This window comes from Bos indicus x Bos taurus, chromosome 4 (genome assembly GCF_003369695.1).
Source record: "Bos indicus x Bos taurus breed Angus x Brahman F1 hybrid chromosome 4, Bos_hybrid_MaternalHap_v2.0, whole genome shotgun sequence".
Taxonomy (NCBI): domain Eukaryota; kingdom Metazoa; phylum Chordata; class Mammalia; order Artiodactyla; family Bovidae; genus Bos; species Bos indicus x Bos taurus.
This window is the reverse complement of record NC_040079.1, coordinates 63,851,098-63,874,982: the sequence shown is the minus strand read 5'-3', so window position 1 is coordinate 63,874,982 and position 23,885 is coordinate 63,851,098. Positions and strand designations below refer to the sequence as shown.

At 42.8% G+C, this 23,885-nt stretch overlaps 1 long non-coding RNA gene across 1 annotated transcript in view; it reads right to left on the bottom strand.

Moving 5' to 3' along the window:
* The window catches only part of LOC113891482, a 64,964-nt gene extending 41,527 nt beyond the window's left edge, over positions 1 to 23,437 (bottom strand). The window contains exon 1 of the long non-coding RNA XR_003510772.1: positions 22,663 to 23,437. This is a non-coding gene — a long non-coding RNA (uncharacterized LOC113891482). The remainder of the gene's footprint in view (positions 1 to 22,662) is intronic.
* Positions 23,438 to 23,885: the final 448 nt, after the last annotated feature.

Genomic DNA, 23,885 nt, shown 5'->3' with positions numbered 1-23,885 from the left:
ATTGTGTTTTTCCAACTCCAGCCCATGGGATACTGAGAAAAGGGTTTTATGAACAAATCAGCGTGTGATGTGCTGCATACATAGTTCCCCTAGGAGCTTCAGAGTAGCAGAGTAACATGTGTAGATCAAAGATTCAGAAATGCCCTACAATGCAAAACTTGGTTTAATTTTATTGAACAGAGAGTTTCCTAAGTCAGAGGTCCTTGAAGTGTTGCCCCAGCCCAGCAGCAGAAGCATCACCTGAGAACTTGCTAGAAGCATCAATTCTTGTCCCACCTGAGACCCACAGAATCTCAGGCTTTGGGGTACAACCCTGCAGTCTGTGTTATCACAAGTCCACCAAAGTGGCTCTTATATATGGCCTGAGTCCTAAATATCAACCCTTTTTCTAGTTTTGGTAAATAATAGCGCTTTCCAAAGTGATTTACTAGGAAAATACTGTTATTGCCAACTCTAGCTTTTAGATTCTTAGTTTAACAAAGCTTCAAGTAAGGAATCACTGCTGATGATTAAATCTAGTATTTTACTATTTGTTTGTTGCTAAATCAACATGCTACGGAACACTTTTATCAATAAAGGTTTTACTTGCCAAGAAGTAGCAATTGTTATGAAAATACTTTTTCCATATTAAAAAAAGTAAAACCTCTTGCCTTCCTAAACAGGTCAAATTATCTAGATGCGCATTATCCGACAAGGTCGCCATTAGCCACCTGTGTCTATTTACGTTTAAAGAAATTGATTAACATAAAAATTCAGTTCCTATGTCACATTAGCCACCTTTCAAGTGCTATCCATGTGTGGCTGGTGGACAACGCAGATACAGAACATTTGTTGAACAGCAGTGACTTAGACAAGAAATAATTCCTTCTTTTTTTTTTCTTTTGCTACCAATGAATGACTCACAGTTAACAATTCAGAGAGAAGAGCAGCTGTGATGCATGAACATGATACTCACTCCTCCAGACATCAGTCTTGATGGCAAGCAGACAGTGATGAACACAGGTGAGAAAAGCCAGGATCTAGAACTTTCAGCTCAAATGTCTTCCTCATTTTCCCCACAGAGTCTTGGGAGTTTCCCACTCGAAGTCTATGAAAATTCTCCTTCTGCTGCCCAGGAAACCTCCTTACTCACGACCTAGTTCACCCACCACTCCTCCACCACTGGTGTAAATTCTGGCTGTCAATGCCATTCTTTCTACATGAGACATTCTGTCCCCTCAGCATCTTCCAAACCCCTTTCTGTGGTGGTCATACCCAGGAAATGAACCCAGGCTTTCTCAAATTAGATGTCTTCCCCTTGCCAGCCTCACTCCACCCATCAAGTGCATCCATGGAGATTTCAACTTGGAAGAAAGCAACACAATTAGAAGTCAACACCTGGGTTCTCCATGACTACCTGCTGGTGAGGATCAGGGAGGGGGGCAGGAGAGGCCATCAACTTACAGAGGCAGCAGTGGGGATGAGCTAGAGGCAGTGTGCATGCTCAGTGTCAGGACCAGCATGGCAAGAAGACGTACCCCAGAACAATGAACTGACATAGCTTACATCTTGTTCCTGGCTTAAAAAATCCCAGTCCCAGTCTCTGGCTTCTTGGAAATCCTGTGAGCTACCTTGTATCTTTTAATAAATTCCTTTTCAGTTCAAATTAGTAAGAGTGGGTTTCAGTACTTGTAAATAGCATCCAAAGCAGAAATCCCTACCAAGTGGAAAAGAATTATCTCCGTAGCATTTACCCACACACATTGATTACGTGACTTGTGTTAGACTCTGCCAGGGACTGGGGATGTATTTATAGAACTTGTTCTCAAGGTCCTTAAAATTCAGAAAAAGACAAATCAGCACACCAAGAACTTTAAAACATTGTAGGTGGCCATGAAATACAAATGTAGCCACAGGGAGGCCCAAAGGATAGGGAGGAGGAGGGCGAGTTCAGAAAATCTCCAAGGGGATGTCCCTTGAGCTGAGTCGGTAAAATATAAACAGATGGTTGACGTGATGGTTGACGTGCCAATGAGCAATAGGACAAAGGAAAAAACATTAGTGAAAACAAGGAGGTAGCCATGGTCTTCCATGTTCTGGGGGAAGAATCAAGACATGGAGTTGGTGGGAGAGGAAGAAGGCAGCAAGAGAAAAGGGTCAAGAGATCAAATCAACACATCGTACATCTTAAACTTTCACATTGTTATGTGTCAGTCATATCTCTATAAAGCCAGGTAATATTTTTTAAAGGCTGGGGAAACAGTAATAATAACAGCTAAGATCACCTGGGTGCTTATTGTGTATACTAAATAGTTTACATTGCTTTTCATTCACTCCTCACACAGCCTCAGGTGGTAGATGACTCCATTACCATTATTTTACGGACAAAAAAAATTGAGGCAAAGGATAAGCGACGTGCCCAAAGTCACTCACACCTAGGCAGCAGCAAAGGAGGCTTTCACCTTCCAATCCAGCTCAAGTCCGCACTCTTAAGCACCACTGCTACCGTCAGGCGAGTGCCAGTTCAGAGAGGATTTTACATCCCACTCTAAGGTGTTTGAACTGGGTTTTCCAGCAGCACTGAAAGATTTTAGGCAGATGAGTAATATTATCAGACTTCCATTTTAGGATAAACATAAAGTGTTTCTGGAGTGGAGAGTGAACCAATGTGAGTAATGAAGGGAGACGACTTGACTCCAGTCCCCACCATACTCACAGACATACAGACACACACACACACACCCCTCTTCCTGGGGCCTACCCACAAAACCAGGGTAACAAAAAGGAGAGATTCAGGGGACATGATTCAAAACCAAGCAGAAACAGCAGTTTTTAGCAGAACAGCTCGAAACAGACTTATGTTGGAACCATAGCTCTCAATGGAGGCGCTCTGGGACCCCAGACAAATTACTTCACCTCTCTGAGCTTTAGTTTTTCTATAGAAGTGGAGAATGGAATGTAAATCCCTTCTTCCAAACTCAGAGTGGAGTCAGATGTGTTTCCAGAAGTTAGATTTTCTGGATTACAGGACAGTAACACATTGCCTTTATCATATTTTATCCAACACAAACAGCAAGGTCTGATGCAGGCCCCTGTAATCAAATCCATGAATATTTCTGCAGCAAAACATATGAATATTCACACTGATTGGGATAAGTCAAAACTATAAATAGCTTCACATAAATTCAAGTCAGGTTTTCCTATCAAAAGATTTCAGGTCAGTTTCACATTCAAATGTGTTACTAAAAAAACTTTCAAAGATTTTGGGGTTTCAGAATTACAGATAAAAGATTATGCTCCCCTTATAATATGCTCCTCTTATTTGCTTCAGAGCTGTTTTAAGACTTAAATGGGGAAATGCATACAAAGCCCTTGGAATCTGATATTCTCCTGCCTGACAACAAGCGTGACCCAGTATCCCAGTTACAGAGCCCTAGCTTCAACTCTGCTGTCTTCAAGAGCTCCCAAAGCTGGGTACATCTTCAATCACAGCTTTAATCATGCATTCTAACCTTTACAGTCTCTGAGCCCTACCACCAGTCATAATTCTCACTTCACGTTTTTCTTGGGAGCCCTAGCAAGTCTGTGCAAGCAATCTCCAAGTTCCTAAGGTGGGTCTTAGTGACCAGCCCACCCTCATCACCCCCACACATAGACCTGTCTTTGGGGCCATTCTGGGAGGTGTGAAGCTAGGGTGAATCACACCACGGGGGACCTTCCCCTGTATGCACAATATTTTTGAAGGCAAAATATTGTTAAACTCAGCAAAGATGACCATGAAGTATAAAAGATGGGGGAAATTATCAAAAAACCACATAAATCCTCAGCAAGACGATGATTGCAAGGAAACACTTACTTACGGACTGTATACCATGGCCCAGGCATGCCGCCGCTGGTCCCCTTGATGTACCCTAAGACAGCACAGTGTCTGCCTCCTCTCTTGTCCAGCCTCCATTCTGCTCCCTTGCCTCAGAGTTTGACAAAATCATCATCACCAGCTTCCAGTTTTTAAAATCTACTTAGGACTCTCATATACATCAACTAGTTTCTCCCTCACAGTCACATGGGGTTGCTATTATTAAATCTATTTCACAGGTGAGGAAACTGACGCTGTGGGAAGGCTGGTGGTTGGAAACTATGTCTTATCCTTCTTCTCTATGGTCGTGATCTCAGTCAATCAGCCTTCTCACAGCAGATAATTTCCATAAAATTCTGGTTGTTTTGGTGGGCAGAAGCCATAGAAGGAAAAAAAAAAGGTCAAGTGATGCAAACGAAGACCTATAACACCCACAGACCAAGCCACTTTGCATGTTTGCCCGGGGATCAAGGGGCCTTCCTAGACTGGAGATCAGCCCTGACCAGAAGAATGTCAGCAGAGAACAGGAGAGATGCTGTTTTGTCATTTACATGATTATTACAAAGAACAGTGGTTCCTAAACTTTGACTGAGAATCAGCCTCACCCTGCGAGATATTTTTTTTAAAGCCCTTGAACTGTATACACTTTATTCATTTATTTTTGGCCATGCCATGCGGCAGGTGGGATCTTAGCCCCCTGACTAGGTATTGAACTCGGGCTCTTTGTGGTAGAAGCTCAGACTCCTAACCACTGGACTGCCAAGCAAGTCCCACTCTGAGAGACTTTTTTAAATCCAGATTTCCAGGCCCTGTCCACAGAGACTGTGAGACAATGAACATGAGTCAAAGGCTGGGAAACTGCCCTTTATTATGCTCCCCAGATGATTCTCATGCAGAGCCAGTCTTGGGAACCAATGACCTAGAAAATCAGAAAACACAAATGACAGGAAAAAAATCACTTTGCACATACCAAATTCTAATTTCTGGCAACTATGAACTCTGTGGCTACACTGGGAACAGAAAGAAAATGACCTTGGAATATTAATACATGCAGTTGTAATAACTCTTCACACTGGAGAATAACCTTTGGAGAAATGATACAGAGCCTTCGTGAGGGAAGCACAAATTTATAAGATGCAAAGCCTAAAATTGGGCAGAACGACATGTGAATAGCGGGCATCTAGAAGATGCTCTCCAGCAGCCTTGTGTGAAGACTTGCTGCCTGTTCCTCACCCCCTGTCTCTCCTCCAGCTCCCCACAGCCCTCCTGCTTCACTCCCCAGGTGGAAGCTGCCTTAGATTGCAGGGAAGATGCTTCAGAAATCACATGAAAAACAAAAAATTACTTCTCTGGTTAACATCCATGTGGCAATATGTTTACTGCCTCTGTTCAGCCCTGAGCAATTGCCAATGAAGCCAGAAAAGAGGGCAAGAGCTCTATTCGTCTAATTACTTCAGCAGAAGAAAAATGTGTTAATTAACCGACCTTAATAATTCATACATATCCAAACCAAGGGATCACTACATTGCATGCAAGGGCCGGCGTCTGAAGAAAGAATCATCAACAGGGTCTCAGAGACAGCCTCATTTTGGAGAGGTGATCTATTTTTTTTTCTCAAGAACAAATTTACCACCTTCAGAATGATTGAAGAACCTCTCTGCAAATTATGAGTTTGCTATAATACCTTGATTCCTCCAATTTCCACAGCTCCTCCTGGGGATGTGAAATATTTTTAGAATCACAACAGCCTAACACATTAATTGGATTTCATTATGCTGACTGCTGATTGGAACATTCTACAGGAAAGGGGAATGTGACTGTATGTGTCCTCTGCAGACTTCCAAATTCAAAAGATGAGGGAAAACAATGAGGCTGGCTTTTCTGGGGAGTTAATAGAGTCATTCAAATCACAGTTTTCTATCCAATATGCTGCTGCATAGAAACCAGCCAGGAAATTAGATCAACAGGCCTCCACTCTTAAAGTCAGTCAAAGACAGAGAAAGAATGCTGATAATTTCATTCTTAAAGACTGTGGGACCCCCCCAAGCAGGTATGCTGTTTACATGTCCCTCCATGGAGTTGTAGCAGGTAGGGGGGAGACCAATTTTTAAGGCCACAGGCAGAAAGGGGGAGATGGATCACAGGGCACCTGCAACTGGGATGAAGTCATTTTCGAAAAGCACCTATTAAACAATTACACGGACATTGCAGACATACAAGCATACATTTGGAGGCTTGGAGTCTATTTTGCAGACAATGGACAGAAACAGAGAACAAAGATGAGCAGGAGGTTTGCCAGCAGGTCAGCAAGACACAGTGGTGATGACAAAGATGCAGCTGGCAGGGGAAGAACAAATGTGCCCCTGGCAACGACTCCAGCCTATCCAGCCAAGCCCATGGCTACAGCGTACGTGCCACAGCTGAGCCCCAGAGCCAGCAGCAGAGCCAGAGGGATGCCCCTTCGGCACAGGCGACCTTGCCAGAGGCCCAGGCAGAAGCAGGAATAGGCCGAGAGGACTGCCTGGAGGCAGGACCCCTGTCCGTGGCTCCCTGGATGTTGCTAAGGGTTGAATTGTGTCCCCTTCCTCCCCCAAATCCATATGTTGACATCCTAACCCCCCAGTGCCTCAGGATATGATCTGATTTGGAACTAGGATTGTTACAAGTGCAACTAGTCCAGATGAAGTCATCCTGGTGGAGGGTGGGTCCCTGATCCCGTAGGACTGATGTCCTCATAAAAGTACACCGTGTGAAGAAACAGGCTCTGGAAGGATGCCTTGTGAAGATGTGAGTTACACTACTAGAAACGAGGAGAGAGGCCCGAACTGATCCTTCCTGAGCACCTTCAGAAAGAGCACAGGCCTGCTGACAACTTCACCCCGGAGTTCTGTTCTCTAAACTGTGAAACAGTAAGCTTCTGCTCTTCTAAGTCACCCAGGATGTGTCCTTTATGATGGCAGCCTGAGGAAACATACACTGGGCCAAGGAGGCAAGTGGGAATGGGTGAAAGGGTTCCATCCCCTGGCCCTGGAATCCTGCCACTGCGCTCCAAAACCCAGTCCTGTGATTTCACACAATTGGCCAGCTCCTTAAGCCTGTTCCTCCAACTATAAACTGTTTAAGGGTTCCCTGGTGGCTCAGTGGTAAAGAATCTGCCTACCAATGCAGGAAACACAGGTTCGATCCCCGGTTCAGGAAGATCCCACGTGCCATGGAGCACCTAAGCCTGTGCACTAACTACTGAGCCTGTGCTCTGGAGCCCACATGCTGCAACTACGGGGGCCCGCACGCCCTAGAGCCCACGTTCTGCAACAAGAGAAGCCGCAACAGTGAGAAGCCTGTGCATAACACCTAGAGAGTCGCCCCCACTCAAGAGAAAAGCTCAAGCAGCAATGACGATCCAGCACAGTCCAAAATAAACAAATAAATAAAATTATTTTTTAAACTTTGCTTAGATAGCGCCTGTCCATAGGTTTTTTATGAGGATTAAATGAGATAATCCTAGTCACATGGTTAGCCTCATGCCTGGCCCATAGTAAACATAGAATAAATGTAAGTTAGCTTCTGTTAAGGGGCTACAGAATCAGATTATCAAAGTACAGGTGACAAGGGACATCCATCTCTAATCTTTGCATCCTAGATTTTACTTTGTACACCCCATAAACTAATGCATATTTTCTACCATGACAGCTAAAATTATTTATCTGAATGGCTGATTCACAAATATCACAATTCTCTTCAAATCCCTTTTTCTATATGGCTGTTTTATTAAATCACTCTTGACTTGCAAATCCTCCATTGAACCTTCTTTCCTTTACGCATCTCCACCCACGGCCTTTCCTTCTGGGAAGATGTCTTTTCCTCCTTGCCCTGTCTGTTGACTTCGTGCACCTACGACTATCAATCTTCCCTGCTCTCTAGGTGTTCTGCCTGGAGCCAACTCCCATTGCGGGCCCTCCCCTCCTTTCTGTGAGCCTGCTCTCATCCTACCTTCTCCCCAAAAACCCATCCACATTCGATCATCATGAATGGAAATAGGAGACTGGTTACCACTCAAACCTAAACCACATCAACTACCTTCTGACTCCATCTCACCCACAACTGATAAAAATAAGCCTTTAAAAATGGAATGGGTCAGATTAACCCAGTGTCTCCTCATTGCCCCAAGGAGGAACTCCTTCTCCCCGCCCTGGATAGAAGCAGCATGTACAAGATGAGGGAGGTCTATGTGGGTGACAGTTCACAGGAGAAAGTTGCTGGGCTCCGCTGCTGCCCTGCCCTACACCAGTGTTTCTAGACACTCGCAGGGAAAGGCAGAACAGAGGACCCAATAATTCATCTGCCAACCCACAGAAGGAAGCCAAGTCACCCTCCCTTCACCATTTCATCACCAGTTCAGCCTTTGGGGGTCTCCCCCAACCCATTTCAGAAGCAGCATCCAAGATACGGGTTGGATCAAGCACCACAGTGCACAGAATTATAGTGAGGGAAGCTCTTCCACTCTACCCAGCATCTTGCTATCAATCAACAGCAGTAGATGGTTCCCATTTTTGCCTGCCAGCAACTCTCTATTTGGAGGAAGCAGTCCCTTTCTGTTCTGTATGAATCTCATGACAATCAGGCAGTGAAGCCACTCCACTGACTCTTCAGTGAAAGATCTAGCCCCAGGTGATGCCACTCACTAAGAACACAGCTGTCAGTTTCTCTCAAATAAACAAGGCTCAAAGACAGCATCCTATGGGGCTTCTTGTTGCACAAGTGGAGGCAAATAGATGCATGAAGGGAAGGTTTCAACCCATATGCCAGATAAGGCTGCACCTCTCTTCTAGGCTTTGTGATACAGATACAGTTACCAATCTGGTCTCTGCCTCACTGAGACCTATTGATTAGATTTGCATACAGGTAATTCTGGGAGAAGAGTTGAGGGGACATGGGAAGGTGGTACCCTTGGCAGAGAACTGTGAGGATATTAGTAGTGGCTGGTCAGCTGGATAGTGTGTCAGAAAGACTGGCCTCTGGAAGGGACCCCAATAGGTCTCTTCCTCCCAACTTTAGACTCTGTTAAGAGTGTGGGAAATTCTGAGAAACAGCATATACCGGGGGCTCATCTCCTTTCCACAATCGGAGAGACACATAGACAGCCCAGCCCTGCAAGGATGGAAGACAGTCAACAGCAGGGAGCTTTGCGATCTTTCAGGAGAATGAGGGACTCGATGCTTCGTTCCCTCCATCTCCCTACCCCCTTACCCAACACCCACCTCCCCAACCCCATAAGGGAAGGAGAGGAAAAGTCCCTGGGCTCCTGCAGCAGCCCAGCCTGTTACCTCTCTGAGAACTTGTATGTGTTTTCCAAGCTCCAGGAACATCTGCACAGAGCTTTGCAGAGCCCCACTAAAATTCCTGGCTTTGGCTCTTCCTTAATTTACAGCTTTGCTGCCATCATCAGGAAGGCTCCAGGCAAAAGCAATGGCAATTCAAAGACTCTGTAGTCAAGAGGGCCCAGGGGTCTTGGGAATTTTTCTCTTGGTTGAAAGCAGAAGCATACCCAGGGAAAGCTTTTTGGCTCTGTTCATCCCCAAAACATCTTTACAAAGAAAAATCAAAGGCAAATTTGGACTCGAATAAAGTAAGGGTTGTTGTGAACAGGAAGTGTTATGGGTCTGCTAGGAAAATGAACATTTATTTGGAAGTTATTGAGAGAAGCCAGTTTGAGATCTGTATACCCTGTGTTCTGCATAAAGATTAGGTTTGTTACTGGAGACATTTATGAAGAGCAATTGCCCCCAAAGTGCCTGGTAGGAGGACTATTCAGAGGTCATTTTCCTAATCTGAGACTTGCTGGGCAGGGTAAGATGTGGATACAGGTGCCCCAGAAACTCCATCACTGTCTGTCTTTGGGGCCTTGAAACCATCTGCACTTCCCACCTTAGCCACTGACCACCTCCCTTGCTGCCGGGACAGAGTTGCCAGCTCCACCACCATGGCCATTCTGAAGTCAATTAATGTTCTTGGATGTGGGACTGTGCCAGACACAAAAGCGCAATTCAGGAACATGCTCCTCTGTTCCTGTTCTCATCTCCCAACCTTATCCACTTCCTAGTTCTGTTTCTTACAAGAGCACCTCTGTTTTCTCAATCACCAGACATACTTTCCCTCCATGAACGCTATGCATAAACCCAATGCATAGTGAAGAATTAACCTCACCCAAAATAGAGGTCTGGCCTTTGTCACTGGCTCCTGGGAGCTGATCTCTAGGCCCTTGAAATGTCCTTCCTGATTTGTTGATCTGGGGCCCTCAGATAATATAATGTGCCATATGAAGGTGTTCCAGTTGATACCCTCTGCTCAGGTGCCAACATGTGAGTGAAAACACCAATGATTCCAGCCCTCAGCCATCAAGTTACCCCCAGCCATTTGAGTCTTCTTGGCTGAGGTCTCAGATATTGTAAAACAGAGAATTGATTCCACTGTGCTCTTCCCAAATTCCTGAACACCGAATTCTATGAGTGTAACAAAATGGTGGCATTGTGCCTCTAAGTTTTCATCCAGTTTGTTACCCAGCAAGTAGCTGATACACTTTCCTGGCCATCCAAGTACGGATTAGACTCCCATTCTCTGGACTCCTGTGACATCTTGCACCTTTCCAATTCTAACTTTTTGTACTCTGTTATCATTGTCAACTCACTCCTCTGTACCCCATGCTAGATATTATCTGTGAAGTCAGAGACTACCTTAGGTATCTATATCTCCTCAGCACTCTATGCAGTGTCTAACAAAAAAAAAAAGGCAATCGATAATAATTTTTCGACAAATAACCCATGAAAGAGTGCCACAAGAGCACAAGAAGACCTTCCGAAAACAGCATACAACAGGACAAAACTCCAGAACACGCACTCAGTGAGTCAGATGTATCATTTTACTGTATGAAGCGAAGTACCTCAAATCAATGAGAGGATTAACAAGAGACCAAGCCCAATTCCACTACAAAAATAACTTTCAATTTGTGAATTTTTCATGAAAGGAAAGCAAGTTCTACCCTGGAAGAAAGATCCAGATAGCAGAAAGGCCAAAAGGTCAGGAGTATGTTCTGGATGGTAAATTACACTGTGAGTTTAGACCACAAAAGGATTCAAAGAAACAATATCTAGCCAAACTTTATCTAAGGCCTAAAATTAATTATTAATCATAGAGCCTGACCAAAACTACTGAGGTGAGAACTGAATCCTGTTTTCAAGAGAGTCTTCTATGCTTCTCAAAAGATCCAAGGAGAAGGGCCAGGGTGTCACACAGGGCAATGATGATAGGATCAGGAAGATTCACTTACTGGATATGGAAAATTAAAGATTAATTATTAATTACGGAAATATAAACACTAACTCCTTGGCCAAGTAAAAACTTTAAAAACATGGAATATTATCTAACCTTATTTAATCTAATCTATGCAGTCCATGGAGAAGGCAATGGCACCCCACTCCAGTACTCTTGCCTGGAAAATCCCATGAACGGAGGAGCCTGGTAGGCTGCAGTCCATGGGGTCACTAAGAGTTGGACATGACTGAGCAACTTCACTTTCACTTTTCACTTGCATGCATTGGAGAAGGACATGGCAACCCACTCCAGTGTTCTTGCCTGGAAAATCCCAGGGACAGGGGAGTCTGGTGGGCTGCCGTCTATGGGGTCGCACAGAGTTGGACATGACTGAAGCAACTTAGCAGCAGCAGCAGCATGCAGTCCATGAAATTCTCCAGGCCAAAATATTGGAGTGGGTAGCCCTTCCCTTCTTCAGAGGATCTTCCCAACCCAAGGATCGAACCCAGGTCTCCCACATTGCAGGCAGATTCTTTACCACCTGAGCCACTAGGGAAAGCCTCATTTACTGGATATAGAAAATTAAGAGAGTTTTCTTAAGGAGACAGATGGTGACTGCAGCCATGAAATTAAAAGACACTTACTCCTTGGAAGGAAAGTTATGACCAACCTAGATAGCATATTCAAAAGCAGAGACATTACTTTGCCAACAAAGGTCCATCTAGTCAAGGCTATGGTTTTTCCTGTGGTCATGTATGGATGTGAGAGTTGGACTGTGAAGAAAGCTGAGCGCTGAAGAATTGATGCTTTTGAACTGTGGTGTTGGAGAAGACTCTTGCGAGTCCCTTGGACTGCAAGGAGATCCAACCAGTCCATTCTAAAGGAGATCATTCCTGGGTGTTCTTTGGAAGGAATGATGGTAAAGCTGAAACTCCAGTACTTTGGCCACCTCATGTGAAGAGTTGACTCATTGGAAAAGACTCTGATGCTGGGAGGGATTGGGGGCAGGAGGAGAAGGGGACGACAGAGGATGAGATGGCTGGATGGCATCACTGACTCGATGGACGTGAGTCTGAGTGAACTCTGGGAGTTGGTGATGGACAGGGAGGCCTGGCATGCTGCGATTCATGGGGTTGCAAAGAGTTGGACATGACTGAGCGACTGAACTTAACTGAAGGAGACAAGATTTTATTCAGAGAAACCGGATGGAAATATAAACCCTTAAAGTCCTTGGCCAAGCAAAAACTTTAAAAACATGGAATATTATCTAATCTTACTTCCTAATTAGTACTAGGAGTGATAGTTTAGAAGCATATTTTGTGGGATGCACAATAATTATTGTTATCAATATAATAGCATTTAAATAATCAGACAAATGATTTCCTTAGAAAGAAACTAGATAATCAATGAAAACTGTTTTGATGTAAGTAATTTTATCTTTTGAGATTTTTCTCTCTCCAGTCTTCTGAGTTTTCATTCTCAGAAGCACTAATATAAAAAAGACATTGTTAATAAAACAACCAATTCTGGCAAATGCTGGAGGGACATACTTGCTAAAAGACACTCAACCACTGGAGAGGACTGAAGTCCTGAAAACATTAAAGATGGTTAAAAAATTAAAAGACTCAAATTTTTACTGATTTTTTTAATATGTAAAACATACACATGATATAAAGTTCAACAAGTGTAATAAACCATAATGGAAAAGAATATGAAAAATATATTTATATAATATAGTTATATATATAACCCTTTATATATTACATATATTTTTATGTATATATATTTTTATGTATATATATTATGAAATATATATATAGTTTTATATATATAATGCTTCATATATTACATATATTTATATGTGCTCAGTAGTTTCAGTCATGTCCAACTCTGTGATCTTATGGCAAGGATCCTCTGTCCATGGGATTTTCCAGGCAAGAGTACTAGAGTGGGTTGCCATGCCCTCCAGGGGATCTTCCCAGCCAAGGGATCAAACCCTCATCTCCTTCGTCTAATGCACTGAAGGCAGATTCTTTACCCACTGAGCCGTTGAGGAAGCCCAGTATATTTATATATGTATATAAACGCATACATAATCTTATATATATAACTGAATCACTTTGCTGTATACCAGAGGCCAGCACAACATTATGAATCAACTATACTTCAATTTTAAAAAAAAAAAGGAAAACAATTCAATGGGTATTAAAGAGTATAAACTACAAACTAAGACACCCTAAGAGTGAACTTTAAAGTCCCAGTTTTATTCTGAAATTTTAGAATCATTTAATTGTGTTATTTTTGCTTAATTCAAGAATAGCATTAGGAGTAATTTTCTCTGTTTGTGCCAAGAAAAAAAAAATCTATTCAATCTGTGTGTAGTGTCATTATTACTGTCACTTTCTATCTTGACTCAACTCTTCTTAATTTCAAGTTACTTTCCCTCCTCTCCACATTGAGACTTAGGACCATGGCAAAATCCTACCACCTAGTGGAAAAATTCTCCATCCTTCACTCTAGATCCTTTTTAGAATTCAGAATGCATGAGCTGTTTGCCTTTGGTTACATATGTAGGTTTTAAGGGAATGAGCTGCTAAAACACCACCTTTCAGCACTGAAAGATTGTGTAAATTTTGGCCTCAGAGATTTCAGCCGTGTTACCACCTCTTAGATGGGAAGCAGTCACTGGGAAATGCGGAGATCTCCATCCACTGTGAGGGCTTTTTTCCATTTTTGTGTTTAGCATTGATGACATCACGATATAGGCACAAGCAGGTGACAGGAGGCACAAGTTTAATCTCCTGCACATGTTGAACAAGATAAACTCTCATCCACATCTGTCTCTGGGAGTCAATCAAACTCAGAAAAAATGTAACCTTCACCTTGAAGTCTGTGAAGCAGGATCCCCTTCTTTCAATAGATTTTGAGGTTGCCCGTTTACAATGAACACACAGCAGTTCTGCTTATTCATAGGTATGAATTTCCTGATGCTTCATTTAGCTTGACTACTCTATCACAGGAAATCGTGTTGAAGGCAGAAAATTTGCCACAGAAATTATAGACCGAAGATCTGGCTAAGGCAATGGAGCAGAGAGAGAGAGAAGAGGAAGGAAAAAAATGAAATTTTCCTGGGAGACCTCAGTCTGTTCCAACACGAGATCAACATGAATTGACCTTGAAAGAAAAATAAGATCTTTACACTTTTCCACAATTGCTTTCATCTTCCAGATGTTATCTTAGTTTTAGTTCATGCCATCACTGGCCCCAGCCCAAGATGACTACAGACAGGGTAGAAGAAAAAAAACTTCTGTCAATAGGGACACAAGAATAATACTGCTGGTATTCCAGCATCCTGCCTGGTATGTATTATGCTTTGTCTGCTTATCTGCTAGAATATTCTAGTGCTTGCATATCACCCAGCATTTGATTGGTTCACCTTGGGATTCCTGCACCATGAAATAGAGTGTCCTGTTTCCTCATTCATCTTGCAGTTTTATATTTCACACTCTAGAATCCATTCCCAGTTACTCAGTCTTGATCAGAAGCAGAAGTTCCATCTCTCATTTCTGAAGGCTTGTTGCCAATTTTTTCTCGGATTTCTTCACATTAACCAATGTCTTTCAAAGAAATTCCCTTTTGCCTAAGCAGAAGCATCTGACACATTGAACTAGTAAAATTCATGTGCTTTTTAAATGAATATTTTAAATAAAAATACACACAACTATATTTTTGTCTTCTGTACCTTTAAATCCCTTCATGGAAAAGCAAAATTCTTCTCCTGATCTTGCGGGGGAAATGCAAGGCAGACAGTTCGATGCGAGTACTCAACTTTAGCATCTTTTCATGTATACCTAACTTCCTAAAAAGGAGGCAAAAGAGAGCAAATTGCAGGGGACAGATTATATCTCTGATATAGGTAATAGCTTTGCAGGGGATGTCAGGAAGTCCAAAATAAAAATAAAATAGAATATATAAACCAGTAACTAAAGAGAATAGCATAAGTAATACCATAGGCTATAGATCCATAATGTCTCATTTCTAATCTCTCAGATGAGCTTTGGAGAACCACTCTAAATGTTCAGTGGTGTCTCACTCTTTGCAGCCCAATGGACTGTGGCCCACCAGGCTCCTCTGTCCATAGAATTTTACAGGCAAGAATACTGGAGCAAATGCAAGGCACCCTATGCATTTGCACAGAACCCTGGGCTTGGTTTAATGCCCTACTGTTGCCTTCTTGAAATTCTTAGTAATTTACAGACAAGGGGCCTGCCTTTCCATTTTGCACCAGACACCCACAAATTTGTTGATCCTGCAATAAATTCAGAGTGTAAAGAACTTCACCACTATTGGCAAAGTGTCTTTTTTCCCTCACGTCTGAAATAACAGACAAATCTGCAGAGAGACTAAAGTAATAACAAAGGCAATCCACTCACCTCCTTTCTCTGCAAGATTCCCTTCCTGTCTTCCCTGACAACTGAGCTTCCCATAGTTATCCCGCCTCAGGACAGCAGGCACATGTTTAAAGACAACATGACTTGACAGCCTCTGACTCAGCCTGGTCAGAGTCCACCAAGCAGTGGATTAGAGGCTGACGTTAACACTCCATGTTAATAAAGTCTTTCTTTGCTCAACTGACAACTCAAATCTTTCCATATTACACCACCTTTCTTCTTGCAGAATTCACAATCTGCCTTTGATGAGTAAAGAGCTACCACTACTAAACAGGAGAGTGGGCTTTCAAGGCCTAGGAGAACGATAGACTTATTATCCCAAAATATTATGAACAAGCAGAAAATTGTAGGAAAGACACATGTACATAAATACATCCCTAATAGCTGAGGTTTCTTTATTCATTTATTCAGAAAGTCTCCTTCTGTTGCCAGACACTGTCAGGCACTAAAGATTCATGGATGAATAAGAAAGACATTCACATTAAACCGGAAGTTGCTGGTGCCATGGTTCTTGTATCTGGAAGGATAAATCTGTAGGCAAATAAAAAAAATTAAAAAGAATAAAGCCAACACACAGAAGACAGAGGATCGAGAGAGGAGTAGGATGGCCCTGATGGTTTATGAATTCCTAGGTGCAATTGTCCCTGAGACCCAGGTTCTGTGAGTCAATAAATTTCCTTTTTGCCTTAATTGTTTTTTTTTTTTTAAGACATGGTTTCTATTGCCATGGTGATTAGAATCCTGGTAAAACTGACTATGAGCCAAGGGTTATGCTAAGTGCTTCACAAGCATGTTATTTCTCTTCAAACATACCATTAGGTTGATGATTATCATTCTCACTTTTTTTTTTTCATTCTCACTTTTATAAAGAGAACTAAGGTGGAGAGAGGTTAAGCTCCCTTCCCAAAGCCATACAGCTATCAGGAAGCAGACCTAAGATAATAATCTAGTGTGCCCAACTCCAAGTCTTTCTGGTGCCTGAAAATTTTAGGGTAAGTCTCCCTGAGGTAATAAATCCAAAAATGTTTTAGAGACTCTGTCTGAGAAGAGTCTGAATATCTGAAGAAGAGGTGTTGAGAGGGAAGGATTAGAAAATGTCCCCCCAAACAGAAGGGACACCATGAATGAAGACATTGCAGTGGAAATGACATGCTATGAGTAAGGACCCACTGCAGGATTTGGGAACTACTATAGATTTTTTACCAGGGAGAATATAGACTTACATTTTTAGAAAGATTATTCTAATGACTTTGCAGAATGAGAACTTGAAACAAACCAACCTTGAGTCTGAGAAACCAGTTAGGAAGGTGATCATTCAGACAAACAGTAATGAGCCTAAGTAGGGCACAGCTGGGGGCGGGGGTAGGGGGAGGAAAGAATGGATGTGAGAAATGATTTATTAATAGAAGGTAAAATAAAAAACCTTGATGACTAAATTGTGTATGGTAAGTAAGGAAAAGGGAGCAGAGGTGGCCCTCAAGTTCTGGTTTGCAGATGGTGATGCTCCCAGCTAAGCCAGGGGATACAAGAAGAGTAAATTTCATGGGGAAAGACGATTAGTTTTATATGGGACATGTTATCTAAGTCTGGATACTGAACAGGTAATTAGCTCTATACCTGAAGCACAGTAGAAAGATCTAGATTGAAGAAATAGATGAATACGTTCATCTATAAATTAAAAAAAAGGCATTCGATAACATAAAATGAAGTAATCCAGAAGAGCAGGAACAGCAACAGTGAAGAGGCAGGTAGAGCAAGAGGGGCACTAGGAAGAAATAGAAGAGAAATCCTAGAAGCACAGAATGAACCCAGGACAGTGCTGACCCAGAGGTCAAGGGGGTGAGGAGTTTCGCGAAGTGAATGATGAACAATGTCAAACGCAACAAAAAGATTTGTGAAGAAGTCTAAGGACTTCCCTGGTGGTCCACTGGTTAAGAATCCACCTGCTGATGCAGGAGACATGGGTTTGATCAGTGGTCTGAGAAGATTCCACATGCTGCAGGGCAGCTAAGCCCAGTACTACAACTACTGAGCCTGCGCACCCTGGAGCCTATGCTGCATGACAAGAGAACCCCCCACAATGAGAAGCCCATGAACCACAACTAGAGAGTAACTCCTGTTTGCTGCAACTAGAAAAAGTCCATGTGCAGCAACAAAGATCCAGTGCAGCCAAAAATAAATAAATTTATTGGGGAAAAAAGAACAAGTTTGAGAAATGGTCATGGGATCTAGCAATGAGGCCATCCGTTATAACCTTAACAAGGACAGTTTCAGTAGACAGGTGCAAGTGTCAGATTGCATCATGATTTGAGGAATGGATGGGAGGTTAAGAGACAGTGAGTGTAGGCTGTGTATTGAGAAGTCTAGACAAGGAGAGTAAGAACAAAAGATAGTGGCCAGGAGGGGTAAAGGGAGAAAGATCTCTGTGAATGGGTCTCAAACAGGTATCTACAGGAAAAGAATGAGCTAGTGGAAGGGGACAGATTGACTAATCAGAGCATGGTCCCAGGTTAGGAAAAGAGATTGGGATCAAAGATAGAAGTTCAGTTCACCTTGAACTGAGTCTTGAGAAGAAGCCATAGTTGGGGTGAGGTCGTATGTAGGTCTATAGAGAGAAAAGGTGGCCATCTGGAGCAATCTTCCAAATGGTATCAACCTTCTCTCTGAAGGTAGAATGACCAACCATCCCAGCCTTCCAGGGAATGGAGACTTTCCCAGGAATGATGGCCAGCCTATTGTCTGCTCAGGAGGATGCCTTCCTTCCTCTGAATTTTTCCAGCTCTTAGTCTCTGGGCCACAAAATTGGAAACTTAACCATGCCTTCTCTCTTGTTTTGCCTCTGTGTGGTAATCTTGTCTCCCCTCTTAGGGATAATTTCCAGGAGGGCAGCATGTCTGCATGGTGAAAAGACACTGGAACTTAATAAATTCTTGTTGTTTCATAGAAGATACTTCCCAACAGAGGCCTGACAATCACTTACCTTGTGTGGACCTTCCTAAAAGCGGGGTCAGAGAGGCTCCTTCCAGGGAATTTCTCCAAATCCAAAAGAACTACAAGCCCCTCACTAGAGTCAGCAGAAAATTTCTCCCTCACCTCAAACCCTACTCACCTTCTTTATGTGAATAAGAAAAGGAATGGCCACTCTCATTAACCACGTTCTTAACAAGTGCTAGGTGTCACTCTGTCCAATCTTCACGGCAACACTGTGAGGTGGGTATTTTTCTCATTTTATAGATGATGAGGCCAAGGCTCAGAAAAGGTAAGTAACTCAGCCAGTGTCACACAGCTCGTGAGCAACAGGTCCAGATTCAAAGGCAAGTCCTTCCATTCCAAAGCCTACCATCTTCCCACCATGAAGGTGGCCCCCTAGCTGGGTGGCTGTTTCTCCCAGGTGTGGCCCCCAGCTGTCCTATGTCTGATGCAACCATTCACTCTCCCTTCAGCATCACACTGTATTTTAACTCTTGCCTTCTTTCTTCCTTCAAATTGTCCTCCTTCCTCCGAAATAACCAACTGCCACCAGATGTCCCTCCTCTCCTATTAGTCCGCACCACTTGGTTCTGTTGCAAGTCGAGGCAATGCAGGCAGCCTGGAAACCCATCCTAGCTTAATCCAGTTACACAAATTCCCATTATTGAGCCATCAGTTATAGCCTGGGGATGCCCAGATGCGAACATCATGCAAAGGGTAAAGCACAAATACACAATGACAAGGCAAAATCTGAGAGGGTCACATGAAGTTCTAGGCTCAGAGGAGGTACAGCTTTCACTGAGGGCATGAGGAAACAATTATGAATGATTCCTTTGTGACTACCACAAGTATTCTGGAAAGAACCTGGGTTTTCTGTCATCTGTTCTAAATGAAGTTTAAAAATAGGTCCTGGAATGTACCTCAAAGGCTAATGTCTTTTCCATCATTATTTTTTGAGTCTGTAAGAAACTGTTTTCGAGTCCCTAAATGGATTTACAGTAATTCAGAAGTTGACCCCATCTCATCGCTATTAAAGAAGTTTGCTAAGTTGGGTGGAATCAGTGAGGAGGATGTGGAATAGAATTCTAACTTAGCCTTTTGGTGGCAATATTTGAAACCACTTTGGGGCATGGAACATTAGACATTTTTAGCATTCAAGAAACCATAATTCAATTATTAACTTGTGTTTTGATTGTTTGACCTGCCCTGTTCGTTCATCAGACAATAAATGTTCTGTAGCAGCAGTATTCCACATTCAGGAAGGATATTCCTCATGGAATAAGCTTGTTACAATCCATTTCTTTGAGGATTCATGCATGAAGAATGAATCATGTTTCACAACTCAAAAGAGGATGTGAGAGTCAGAGGAGGCCAAGAAACAAAGAGAAATTAGGATCATGACTTCTGTTTCCACAGCCCATTTATTCTTTATGTGTGGAGAAGACACAGGCAGCATTTGCCAGCTTCCATCTGGGAAAAGATGTCACAGCCTGACAGGTGGGATATGTACATCACTCCAAAGGGGCCTTTTCTACCCTTATTAACATTTACATCCTACTCCTCACGAGGCAAGTGCATGCTCAGTCATATCCAACTCTTTGCGACCCCATGGACTGTAGTCCCTCAGCCCCCTCTATCCATGGAATTTTCCACGCAAGAATACTGGAGTAGGTTGCCATTTCCTACTCCAGGGAATCTTCTTGACCCAGGGATTGAATGTGCATCTTTGTGTCTCCTGTATTAGCAGGCAGATTCTTTACCACTGTGCCACTTGGGAAGCCCCACATTCCTGGCCTAAAAGCAATTGTCTACAGAAAAATCCCTACATACTTTATTGGCAAGACCAACCTTGAAGTAAAGAAGAGAAAGAACAAAATTTAAAATTTCTCTGTTTTTGATCACTAATGTCACCTTCCTCTACGTGCAGTTTAATTTCTCTTGGATGGTGAGAAATTCAGAGGTAACACCAGTTGTATCCAAATGAACTCTTAAAAAAACAGAAAATGCAACTAAATTGGATAGGTTTTTAATCCTTGCAGTTTAAAGAGTTGCACCTCACCACCTAATAGCTGATCGAGCCCCTGTTGCAACAATTTTGCTCCTTGGGTGCTGAAGACTGAACTAATCACTGGACTCACTTCACGGCCCATCACTCATTGGTTCCAGGTGACTACTGACTATTTGGTATTGATTGTTTTTAATCCCACCAACTCCGAGTCACTTAAAGCTGTTATACCAAACAGGAGGGTGACCATTTCTAGATGTGATTCTCAGTACCCAGGAAATGTTAGTATTCTGTCCAAGAACCCATAAAACGTCTTCAGATGAAAATACACAAGATAGGAAGGTCCCATTCCAAACGGCCACGAGGCATATTCTGATGTAACTGGGGTTCAGGGCAGGGGGATTCTAAGGACCCTGAGCAGCATCACTTTTCCTAAAAACAAAACTGAAATCTGTGTCTTGAGATCAAGATTGATCACAATTTTTTCAACCTGTGAAAAAGACAAACTGCGGGAAAGTTGACCAGCCTGGCCAGACCTGTGTGTCTCATGTTCCAAGGAAGCCCCCAGGTCATGATACTTACTGCAAAGCTTCTACTGCAAAAATAATTATTATCTGCTCTCCTGGAACAGAAAGTGGAGCAGACCCCTTGTCTGGCTTCCTCCGACAGACTCCTCGCCCTTCAGCATTCCCAGGTTCTCATTCACATCTTCTGCTATTAGAATAGCCATCCATTGGCCCCCTAGACAAGTGAACAGCCCCTTAAAGTGGAGCCTCAGCCAAGCACGTTGAGAAAGGAGAGAGGAAGGGAGAGGAAAGAGAAAAGCTATGTGCAGAAAGAAATGGAGGGTTCTTCTGAAGACTTTTACAGGTCCTTGACAAGAGACTAATAGTGTTCCCTGGGGATTAAAACTAATAACCACAGATGATCAGATGTCCCCCTATTTATATACAATTTATTAGTGACTTATAAACAACAGAGCCTGAAAGACTTTATCAACTTCCTGGTTCTCACCAGCAGCAAAACACTCCCACTTTACAGACAAAATTCTCTAAAGTCAGGAATAGAGTCAAGAGAGGTGAGGACCTCACTGTAACTCATGCATAGATACAGAATCCAAACACAAGCTTATACTGAATCCATCATTTGTCCAGCCACTCTACCAAACTGCTCATCAGACTCATCACAGCAGCTTTGTAAAACCATGAATCCCCAATTCCAACCCCTGCCTGCTAAGTCAGAATCATGGAGAGTAGGATCCAAGCACCTGGGTCTAAGTCTCCCAGGTGATTGTTGGACAGCCACGGACCTGCTTTTTCCTGTCATGGTAACAGATCATGACTGGTTTCTTACACATTTTATTTGCACAACCAGATCAGAAACCCATTTGGAGGCAGGATGACACCCTAGACCTTTAAATCCTCTGCAGTGTCAGCCCACACAGGTGGGCACCATGTATACGCCCAATGCTTGTTCATTAGAGGGAATTAAGTTTGTTCTGAGTTGCTTTTCACTGTTTTTTTTTTAATCCTTTCATCATCCTGCAAAGCAAAATTATATTTCAGTAAGGTTTCCCCTATAAAAAAAATTTACTGAGAAGTTTTTATCTTCACCAAATGAGAGTAAGTAGACATATGGATTCCAATAAGAATATTTTAAATTTCCTCTTTAAAAGAAAATATATTTCCTGACTCTGTTGAAAGATAGTTCATAGTCCTAGAATTCTTTCTCCTTTTCACAGCTTCTTCCGGGCAAATTCATTTACAGAGGGGATAGATTACCAATCTTTTCTGATGATCTGTTTCTTTTGCTCATCCTCTACTGAATTTAAATGGGGTCATTATTTTAAGCGGGAATGAAATTATTTTATACACCATAACTCAGAGAGATCTTGTTTCCATTAAAATTCTCATTCTAAGACATAAAAATGGGTTATAATACAATGGTTTGTGCAGTTTAACTCCCCAAGATGCCTCAGTCCAAATGTCACACACACCAAAATTGTTCTTTTCCATCACAGACTGCTGTTAGAAAAAAAAAAGAAAAGCTATTATTTTGTGTTATTCTAACCCTCCTGGTTTTCTTGTTCTTACCCAAGAGCCTTGCTTTGGAGACTGGAGTTCACTGGTGGAGTTCTGGCCAGATGACCCTGGTCTTTCCAGGAGAGAGAAGGGCCTGTGTTCCCTAAATTGCGGCCGGCATCCACACTGTGAAGCTGGAACCTCCTCCTTCCAGGCTGTTCTACACCGCAATGGTCTCCAGGTGTCACAGCAAGGTGTGGTGTGTGGGGCTGGGCCCGGCTCACCCACAGGTGGTTGCCAATCAGAACCATCTGAGGAGCTACAGCAAGGCTCTCCCAGGGGCCTCACGATGGATGAGGCAGTGCATTGGCCCTGGGGTCAAAAGACATGGTAATCCCAGGAAGGGCATGCAGACAGAGCCCACTGCCAAAAAAAAAAAAAAAAAGTCTCTTTCTGAGCCTCTTGTGAACATATACAAAGTCCAAAAAAACATACAAAACTTTCCTTCTCTTTCCCTATCAGGACATGAGTCAGTTAAACAGTCCCTTCTATTTCTTTTTCTACTCCTTTGCCTTCCTTTCCTGTCCTGGCTCCCTCCTGCCACTGCACCTCATGGGCAAGGCATTAATCCAGGACAGACAGACAACTCCTGGCTCCACTCAGGGAGGCAAATGCAGATCCTTTTGTTCTTCAGACTAGATCATTTAGGAAACAACCAATCCTCTGTCTTATATTGACCCCCTCTTATAAACTGAAGGCTTGGAAAAAGAAGGCTGAGTGCCAAAGAATTGAGGATTTGGAACTGTGGAGCTGCAGAAGAAGTGTCCCTGTGACTGCAAGGAGATGAAACCAGTCAATCCTAAAGGAAATCAACCCTGAATATTCATTGGAAGGACTGATGCTGAAGCTCCAATACTATGACGACCTGATGCAAAGAGCCTACTCATTGGCAAAGACCCTGATGCTGGGAGAGATTGAGGGCAGGAGGAGAAGGGGATGAGATGGTTGGCTGGCATCACTGACTGAACAGACACGAATCTGAGTAAACTCCTGGACACAGTGAAGGATAGGGGAGGCTGGCATGCTGCAGTCCATTGGATCACAAAAAGCTGGACACGACTTAACACTGAACAAGAACTTGTAAATTAGCTTAAGTTGTTTTGCCAAAAAGCTCTTACTCCACTACCCCTGGTCAGATTAGATCAGGATGCGTAGCAGAAAAACATTTAGCCCTAAGTCCCCATCAGGAGATGTTAAATTTAGTTATTTCTCTTATACATCTACTACTTTTAACA